We start from the raw sequence: 9108 nt of genomic DNA on the forward strand, positions 1-9108 counted from the left end.
GTTGGGCGGGACTGACCAATGGGGAGCGAGTGGGCGGGGAGTCAGTATGGGTTCGAGAGAGAGGGAGGAGGGGAGATGGTGACGCGAAAAATCCGTCCTGAATGACAGCCGCAAAGACCAATGGGAAGCTGCGTTTGAGGGGGCGGGTGTTATAAAGGGCGAATGGGGAGAGACTGGGCGGGGATGAAGGGGAGCAGCGGCAATTGAGTGATTGACAGCTAATTCAACCAATCGAGAGCAGGGGCGGTGTTCGAAAGGACCAATGAGGAGCGAGTGGGCGGGGAGAGAGTGACGGTTGGACAGGGAGCGCGAGGCGGGGAGGGGGAGAGATGATTGACGTGGACACGGGCCCGCCATCTGATTGACAAAGCGGACGATCAATGGGAAGCTCAGGCCTAGGGGGCGGGAACTGGAAAGGACCAATGGGGAGCGACTGGGCGGGGAGAGAGTGACGGTTGGTGGAGGAGAAGCTCAGACATGGCGGGGGCGGAGAGGGGCTGAGCAGCCGCACAACTCGGCGCTGAGAGAGGGTCCGGTCAGTGAGTGAGTGAGACAGAGAGTGTGTGAAAGAGAGTGACCGAGAGGAGAGAGAGAGTGAGTGTGAGAGAGGGAGTAAGAGAATGAGTGTGAGCGAGTGTGAGAGTAAGAGAATGAGTGTGAGAGAGTGAGTGTGTGAGAGTGAGTGTGAGAGAGAGTGCGTGTGAGAGAGTGCGTGTGAGAGTAAGAGAATGAGTGTGAGAGTGAGTGTGTGAGAGAGTGAGTGTGTGGAGAGTGAGTGTGAGAGAGTGAGTGTGAGAGAGTGTGAGTGAGTGAGTGTGAGAGTAAGAGAATGAGTGTGAGTGAGTGTGTGTGAGAGTGAGTGTGTGAGAGTGAGTGTGAGAGAGTGAGTGTGAGAGAGAGTGAGTGTGAGAGAGAGTGAGTGTGAGTGAGAGAGAGTGAGTGCGTGTGAGAGAGTGCGTGTGAGAGTAAGAGAATGAGTGTGAGAGAGTGAGTGTGTGAGAGAGTGAGTGTGTGAGAGAGTGAGTGTGAGAGAGTGAGTGTGTGAGAGAGTGAGTGTGTGAGAGAGTGAGTGTGTGAGAGAGTGAGTGTGTGAGAGAGTGAGTGTGTGAGAGAGTGAGTGTGTGAGAGAGTGAGTGTGAGAGAGTATGAGTGAGTGAGTGTGAGAGTAAGAGAATGAGTGTGAGTGTGTGAGAGAGTGAGTGTGAGTATCCCCCTACCTACGTATCCTCCGTCCCTCCGGCTCCGGTCTGCTCCTCATTCCCCGCTCCAACCGCCCGACCATCGGTGGCCTTCAGCCTCTCAGCCCCTAAGTGTGTGTGAGGGAGTGTCTGAACGCACTTGTGTTTGAGTATCTGCGTGTGGCTGTGCGCGTTTGAGTGCGTGTGCACGCGCGCGACTGGATCTGCGCGCTCGTGTGTGAGAGTATCAGCGCGTGAGAGTGTGTGTGATAGTGTCTGTCTGTGTGCGCGCGCGCAAGTTTGTGTGTCAAGAGTGTGAGCGTGCGTGTTTGTGTGATTGTCTGCGCGCACGAGTGCGAGGGTATCTGCGCGCGCTTGTGAGAGGGTCTGCGCCCACACGTTAAGTGTGCCTGCACGTGGGTGTGCCTGCGTGCGTGTGTTGTGCCTGTGTGCGTGAGTGTGACTGCCAGCGTGCGCGTGAGAGTGTACGCACGAGCGTACGGGAGTGTCTGTATGTGAGAGTGTGCGCGAGTGTGTCGAGGGCTGGTGTGATGGCGACACAGATTGTGGTGCCCTTGATGCTGAACTGCTCCTTTCTTGTCTACCTTCAGAGTGGAATGTTTCAAGCCTGAGTTCAGGATGGAGGCCAAGAAGGCGGTAACTCGCCAACTATTAAATACACTTGACATCGATTTCCAGCACAGAAGGAGGCCATTCGGCCCAGCTAGTCCACCCTGGTATTTGCATTTCACTCTCCACCCAGTCCTTAGTCCCTCCCTTCTATTCCCTTCTTCCTCATGTGTCTACCTCACTTCCTCTAAAATGCATCTCATTTAGATCCCATATTACCTACAACAACAACAAATTACATTAGGATAGTGCCTTTATCTTATACTTATGTCCCCTGGTTACGGATTTCCCAACAAGTCAGACCAGCCTATATCTGCAAACCGTATCAAACCATTGGATAATGTTAAACCCCTCCATTAGGGCCTCTTGAACTTCTCTTCTCTAGTGAAGAAAGGCCTAGTGTATCCAGTCTATCCTGATAGCAGTAACCTGTCCCCCTCGGATCATCCTCGTGGATTTGCCTTTCACATCGGGAGGAGCACTGCACCTGGACAGCTAAATGGGACCTCATCCGAAGGATGTTACTTCCAACAATGCTGCTCACCCCCCGCTCTGCACTGGGTGGGAGTGTCAGCTTAGACTATATGGGTTCCAAGTCCCGACTTGGGAGCTTGAACCCCCAACCTTCTGACCAAGACGCCAGAGTGAGACAGACTGAGCCAGACTGACATTTGCTTACAATGGTCTTACCTTCTGCGTTTCAGAGCAAAAAGGAGAGCTCCCACATCCCGTCAGGATCGGCTGAGGCTGGAGGTGACCACACAAGCGATGTGACTGAAGCCACGAGTTCAGCAAACGAAATGAGCAGTCTGGCCAATAGAGGAGAAGTGTCAGTGTGTGGCAGTGAAGATCCCAAAGCATCTAAGAAAGGTATTTTTCCTGCAAAAAGCTACACAGAAAGATTGAGCACCGGAAGCAGTTTGTCCCATTGTGACTTTGCCACTTGCTGACTCTGTTTACCTGTTTTGTCATTAATCTCATTTTCCAATTCCATCCCTCAATGTTGTCTTACTGATGTTCTCCTGGATAAAGGCCCTTCTAATCTCTCGGATCTGTTAACTCTCGAGAGACATTTTGCCCTCCCCCGTTACATCACCTATTCTAAACGATATGAAATGGATATTCCCACAGTTCATAATAGGAACATAAGAATTAGGAGCAGGAGTACGCCATTCGGCCACTCAAGCCTGCCCCGCCATTCACTAAGATCATGGCTGATCTTCTAACCTTACTCCATCTGCCCGCCTTATCCCCATATCCCTTAATCCCTCTATCCTTTAGAAACCTATCAATCTCAGTCTTGAATATGTTCAAGGTCTGAGCATCTACAGCCTTCTGGGGTAGAGAATTCCATAAATTCACTCCACTCTGAGCGAAGAAGTGTTTCCTCAACTCAGTTCGAAAAGGCTGACACTTAATCTTAAGACTGTGACCCCCTAGTTATAGATTCTCCAACCAGGTTAAAAAAAAGTCTCTACCCTGTCAAGCCCCATAAGCATCTTATGTTTCTATAAGATTGCCTCGAATTCTTCTATATTCTAGAGAATATGGGCCTAGTTTACTCAACCTCTCCTCATAGATCAACCCCCTCATCCCAGGAACCAACCTAGTGAATCTACGCTGCACCCCCTCTAGGGCAAGTATGTCCTTTCTTAAATAAGGAGATCAAAACTGCACACAATATTCTAGGTGCGGTCTCACCAAGGCCTTATACAACTGAGCAAGACTTCCCTACTCTTGTATTCTAACTCTTATGCAATAAACACCAACATGCCATTAGCCTTCCTAGTTCCTTGCTGTACCTGCAAACTAACTTTCTGTGACTGGTGTACAAGGACACCCAAATCCCTCTGAACACTAGCACTATCTCGTCTCTCCCCCTCTAGAAAATAACCTGTTTTTCTGTTTTTACTACCTAGATAAATAACTTCACACGTCCCCACATTATATTCCATCTGCCACCTTCTTGCCCACTCAACTATCCTATCTATATCCCTTTGCAATCGTTTTGCGTCATCCTCAGAGCTTACTCTCCCACCTCGCTTAGTATCATCTGTGAATTTAGATATTTTAAGTTCTATGTCCTCGTCCAGATCGTTGATGTAGATTGTAAATAGTTGAGGCCCAAGCACTGCTCTGTGTGGCACCCCACTAGTCACATCTTGGCAATCTGAGAAGGACCCCTTTATCCCTACTCTCTGTTTTCTTCCCATTAGCCACTCTTCGAGCCATGCTAATATATTGCCTTTAATTCCATGTTCCCTAATCTTGTGTAGCACACTTCTATGTGGCACCTTGTCGAATACCTTCTGAAAATCTGAATACACTACATCTACTGGTTCCCCCCTATCTAACCTGCTAGTTACATCCTCAAAAATCTCTAAAAGATTTGTTAAGCATGACTTCCCTTTTGTAAAGCCACGTTGACTGCCTAATCTTGTTATGGTCCTAGGTAGGGATTCTAGAATTTTCCGTACCACCGATGTCAGACTGACTGGTCTGTAGATCCCCTATTTCATTACTCAAAACAAGATCTAGGAGAGCCTGTTCCCTGGTTGGTTCCTCAGCATACTGATCTAGAAAACTATCTCTAATGCATTCTATAAATTCCTCCTCTAAATTACTTTTGCCAATTTGGTTTACGCAATCTATATGAAGATTAAAATCACCCACTATTAGTGTATTTCCTTTACGACAGCTTCTCTAATTTCCTAGTTAATACTCTGCGCAATACTGTGACTGTTGTTCGAGGGTCTATAAACTACTCCCACTAGTGTTTTCTGCCCCTTGTTATTTCGTAATTCCATCCATACTGACTCTACATCCTGATTTTCTGATTTAAAATCCTTCCTCTCTATTGTTTTATCCCATCTTTTATTAGCAGGGCAACCCCCCCCCCCCACCTCGTTTTCCACATTGCCTATCTTTCCTATATGCCAAATATCACAGAATGTTTAGCTCCCATCCTTGATCTCCCTTTAACCACGTCTCAGTAATGGCTGCAAGATCATACCCGTTTGTTTCTATTTGTCCCATTAATTCATCTATTTTATTACGAATGCTTCGTGCTTTCAGATATTTCGCCTTGAATTTTGACTTCTTGCAATTTCCCCTCCTCGCTAATGCCTTATTTTCTTCGCTGAGCTTCTTGTCCCTCCTTGACACACTCTTTTTATCTCCCTCGATAATTTGCTCTACCACCTTCATTGTACTTAGTTTTGCTGGTTTACTTTTAACTGTAACTGTAACCTTCCTCCCCAACCCCTCAGTAGTTTAAAGCTCTGCCTACCTCCCTATTTATTTGCTTTGCCAGGACATTGGTCCCAGCCCGGTTTAGGTGGAGCCCACCTCTATGGAATAACTCCCTTTTCCCCCAATACTGGTGCCAGTGGCCCATAAAACGAAACCCTGGCCTCCGCACCACTCTTTCAGCCACGCATTTAATTCTGTAATTTGCTTGTGCCTGAATTAAATTAATATATTACCATAATTGGATCCTCCTCCTGCCTCAAATTCTTCTCCAGCCCTGAAGAGACGTCCTTCCCCCGGCCCCAGGAAGGCAACAGAGCCTTTGTGTCTCCTGGTTGCGGTTGCAGAGAATTGTGTCTGTCCTCCTGACCGTCTCGTCTCCAATTACAACTAAATTCCATCTATCTCCCCCCACTTGTGTGGCCTCCTGTTGGAGTCAGTTTGCCCATCCTCCTCACAGGCTTCCCTGTCAACACAGGTTGCAAGTATCTCGTACCTGTTGGACAAGGTTAAAGCCTGGAGCTTCTCCGGCACTCTCTCTGGGGTCCCTTTACCTGCCTGACTGTGAGTCACGCTGCTCTGTCCCTGACTAGTAACGTTATCTACACATTCCTTGAGCCTCAGGGGACTGACTGACTCCAGGATAAAACTATCCGGGAAACTCTCACTTTCCCCAGTGCTGCGCGATGTTTGCACCTTCCTAAGCTGCAGACACTTGCCTCAGGTTCCTCTCCATCAACTCCCACATATCACAGTCCTCGCCCATCACCTGCCCGGCCATCCTCTGCTCTCTCTCTCGCTCTGGATTTTAGGGTTTTTTTTTAAAAAAAGGTTTTTTTATTTGTGTTTTTGTCAGTGTTATCTTTTCCTGGATCAGGTCTTTCTATGTCGCTTGTCGTTTTCCTACAGCTCCCCCGGCCCCGCCCCGCTCGGTCCCGGCCCCGCCCCACTCGGTTCCGGCCCCGCTCGGTCCCCGCTCTGCCGGCTCCGCCCTACGAATATTAATAATATTATTAACTCCATTTGAGTTTGATTTGATCCATCACATTACCGCGTCGTTGACGCAACTCAAAGTGCTTCACAGGACACACTGTAAAGTGGTGTGACTATGCACTTGTGGGCAAATGCAGCAGCCAATATGCACACAATGTGCCACAAACAGCCATGGAAATTCCCTTCTCTTTTCAAATAGTGCTGTGGGAGACATTTAACCCACAGCCGGTCAAGCACAGACGGGGAGTGAGATTTAACGTCTCAATTAAAGTACCTTGTGGTGCTTCCCCTCAGTGCTGGCACTGGAGTGTCAGTCTGGGCTGTGAGTTCAGTGAATACTCAACTGAATTGCTCACAAACATTGCACCACCACAAATTGTGGAATAATGGCTTCGGGTTGTGAGAGCTCTCAGGACTCTTGTGAACAGTACGATTCTCATTCCTGTTTTTCCTTTTCAATTTACTCCACAGGGGGCCAAACCGGAAAGGATTTGAGCTCCAACGACAGCTAAGCGAGCGGAGGAGAGGCCGAGAGTCCGGGAAACAGGGAGAGAAGATCTCACACTGAGGAAAGGGATCTTCCAGAGGATGATTACCTGTGTATGTGGAAGAAATCAATTCGAGTTTCTCATCGTAAAATGCTCACAGCGCAGAATCGGGCAGACGTCAGCCCGGCTCAGTCGGTTGCCCTCTGGCCTCCGAGTTTGATGTTTGTGGGTTCGAGCCCCTACATCGCTGACAATGAGCTCACAGTCCAGGCTGACACTGCGGCACGGTGCTGTGGGGGAGGGAGTGCTGCATTTGTCTGTGCCCGTTGTTACCTCCTTTCATGCCCATAACACATCCCAGCGCATGAAGGGAGATAGTCATTTATGTTTTATTTGAAAAGCGAGTTTGACAATAATCCTTGCATGTGATAACAGCCCCTTATCAGGTCGTTGAAACGTCTCAAAGTGCTTCACAGCATTCACAACACAATAGAGATTTACAATTATACAGCACCTTTGGTCAGGATGATGTCCCAAGGTGCTTGACTGTCATGACTTGGCACCTGAGCTGGGGGTAGGAGCCGAGAGGGGTGGGGGAGGGAAATGTGACCGGATGTGTGGTCAAAGAAGAAAGAGTGAGTCGCAGCAACTCCAGGAGGAGGAGAGCTAATCGGACTCTTTTTCACTCAGATCCTGTAAAACCTGAAAGCCCAAAGCCGTAATGTGGAGAGTGGTCCGAGCTGAACGTGCAGCCGGAAAGCTTGCCAGACACTGCTATCAATGCCGAGTTACGTGGTTTTTAACACACCCCCAATGGACAGTGGGGAAGGTCAATAGTGGGGAAACTTCTAGAGGCTATAATCCGGGACACAATAATTTTCACTTAGAAAAATATGAGTTAATAAAGGACAACCAACACGGATTTCTTAAAGGCAAACCGTGTCTAACAAACCTGATAAGAGTTTTTTGATCAAGTAACGGAGACGGGATGAAGGTAGTGCAGTTGATGTAGTATATATGGATTTTCAAAAGGCTTTTGATATAAAGTGTAACATAATAGACTTAAAAAAAAATTGAAGCCCACGGTATTAAAGGGACAGTGGCAGCATGGATACAGAACTGGCTGGGAAACTGAAAGCAGAGTGGAGGTGATTTCTCTGACTGGAGGATAGTGTGCAGTTGTGTCCCCTATGGGTTGATATTAGGACCACTGCTCTTTTTAATCTTTAGAAATGACCTGGACTTGAGTACAGGGAATAGATTTTCCAAATTTGCAGATGATTCAAAGCTGGAAAAGTAGTAAACGGTGAGGAAGATTGTAGCAGACTGCAAGAGGACGTAGATAGACTGGTAAAATGGGTAAATAAATGGCCGATCAAATTTAATGAGGAGATCTGGAATGCATTGCCTGAAGGGGTGGTGGCAGCCGATTCGATAACAACTTTCAGGAGAGAAGCAGATAGATATTTGGGGAGGACAAATTTGCAGGACTGTGGGGAGAGAGAGGGGGAGAGGGATTAATTGGGACAGCTCTTTCAAAGAGCTGGCACGGACACAACGGGCCGAATGGCCTCCTTTTGTGCCGTATGATTCTAACACCTCCTCTGAAGGACGGCGCCTCCAACAATAAACACATCCCCAGCATCAAAAGAAGAGTTTCTCCCAGTGTCCTGGTTAGTCGTCCTCGACACCAATCACTCACTCCCCACCTCACGGCAGTTTGTGGGAAGTGGCTGCCGACAAAAACTGACCGTGCTTACGGTCACCTCTTCCCGGTTTGCCATCAGACTCCCCCACTGTTAAGTCCTCCAAAATGCTATCTCGTGCGTAGGGCTCTGGGCTTTGTGTAAATGCAAGTTGTTGATACTACGCTAATTACTGTGAAGCCTTGTACATTGTTTTGACTTAAACAGGTGCTGTACAAATGGAAGGATTAACAGGAGTCAAAATTCGCAGACGGCAATTCCTAAAGAAAAATCTGATATGTGGCTGATACAGATCTTCCTTTTTTCTCATCAGCCGCCGAAGTTAATGATTTTGATTCTCACCTGGGCCCCCAGTGCAACTTTGTGTTTACTAGCACTGAGTTCCCTCAGAAATACTGCAGAATACTTCCCAAACTCCATCCAGACATATCAACCACACAATCAGCTTGTAGCATAAATGTATCTTCACAACAGAAAGACTTTCTGGAATCTGCCACAAAACTGTGGCAGAAAAGGGGTTTTCGCTGACGGAATTTCTGCAGGGTAGTCAGCAATCCATCTCAGGAGGGAAGATGTATAAATGTGCCAAATGTGGGAGAAGTTTCACAAGGTCTGGGGACCTCATGGTTCACCATCGATCACACACAGGAGAGAGGCCGTATAAATGTGCCATGTGTGGAAAGAGTTTCACACAGTCAGGGGCGCTCCAGAGACACCAGCGATCCCACACAGGAGAGAGACCGTATGAGTGTACTGAATGTGGGAAGAGTTTCAAGCAGTCGGAGCATCTCAGAGTTCACCAGCGATCACACACAGGAGAGAGACCATATCGATGCCCTGAATGTGGAAAGAGTTTCAAGCGAT

General features: G+C 48.0%; 2 long non-coding RNA genes across 2 annotated transcripts; both read left to right on the forward strand.

The window, feature by feature from the left end:
- The first annotated feature begins 459 nt into the window (after positions 1-459).
- Positions 460-1915, forward strand: LOC121851204. Its single transcript, XR_006085856.1, has 2 exons — positions 460-543; positions 1790-1915. It is a non-coding gene; the product is annotated as an uncharacterized LOC121851204 (long non-coding RNA).
- A 607-nt stretch (positions 1916-2522) lies between these two features.
- Positions 2523-8714, forward strand: LOC121851203. Its single transcript, XR_006085853.1, has 3 exons — positions 2523-2678; positions 6522-6650; positions 8452-8714. It is a non-coding gene; the product is annotated as an uncharacterized LOC121851203 (long non-coding RNA).
- The last annotated feature ends 394 nt before the right edge of the window (positions 8715-9108 follow it).

The sequence above is a fragment of the Callorhinchus milii genome, unplaced genomic scaffold (genome assembly GCF_018977255.1).
Source record: "Callorhinchus milii isolate IMCB2004 unplaced genomic scaffold, IMCB_Cmil_1.0 Scaffold30, whole genome shotgun sequence".
NCBI lineage: Eukaryota > Metazoa > Chordata > Chondrichthyes > Chimaeriformes > Callorhinchidae > Callorhinchus > Callorhinchus milii.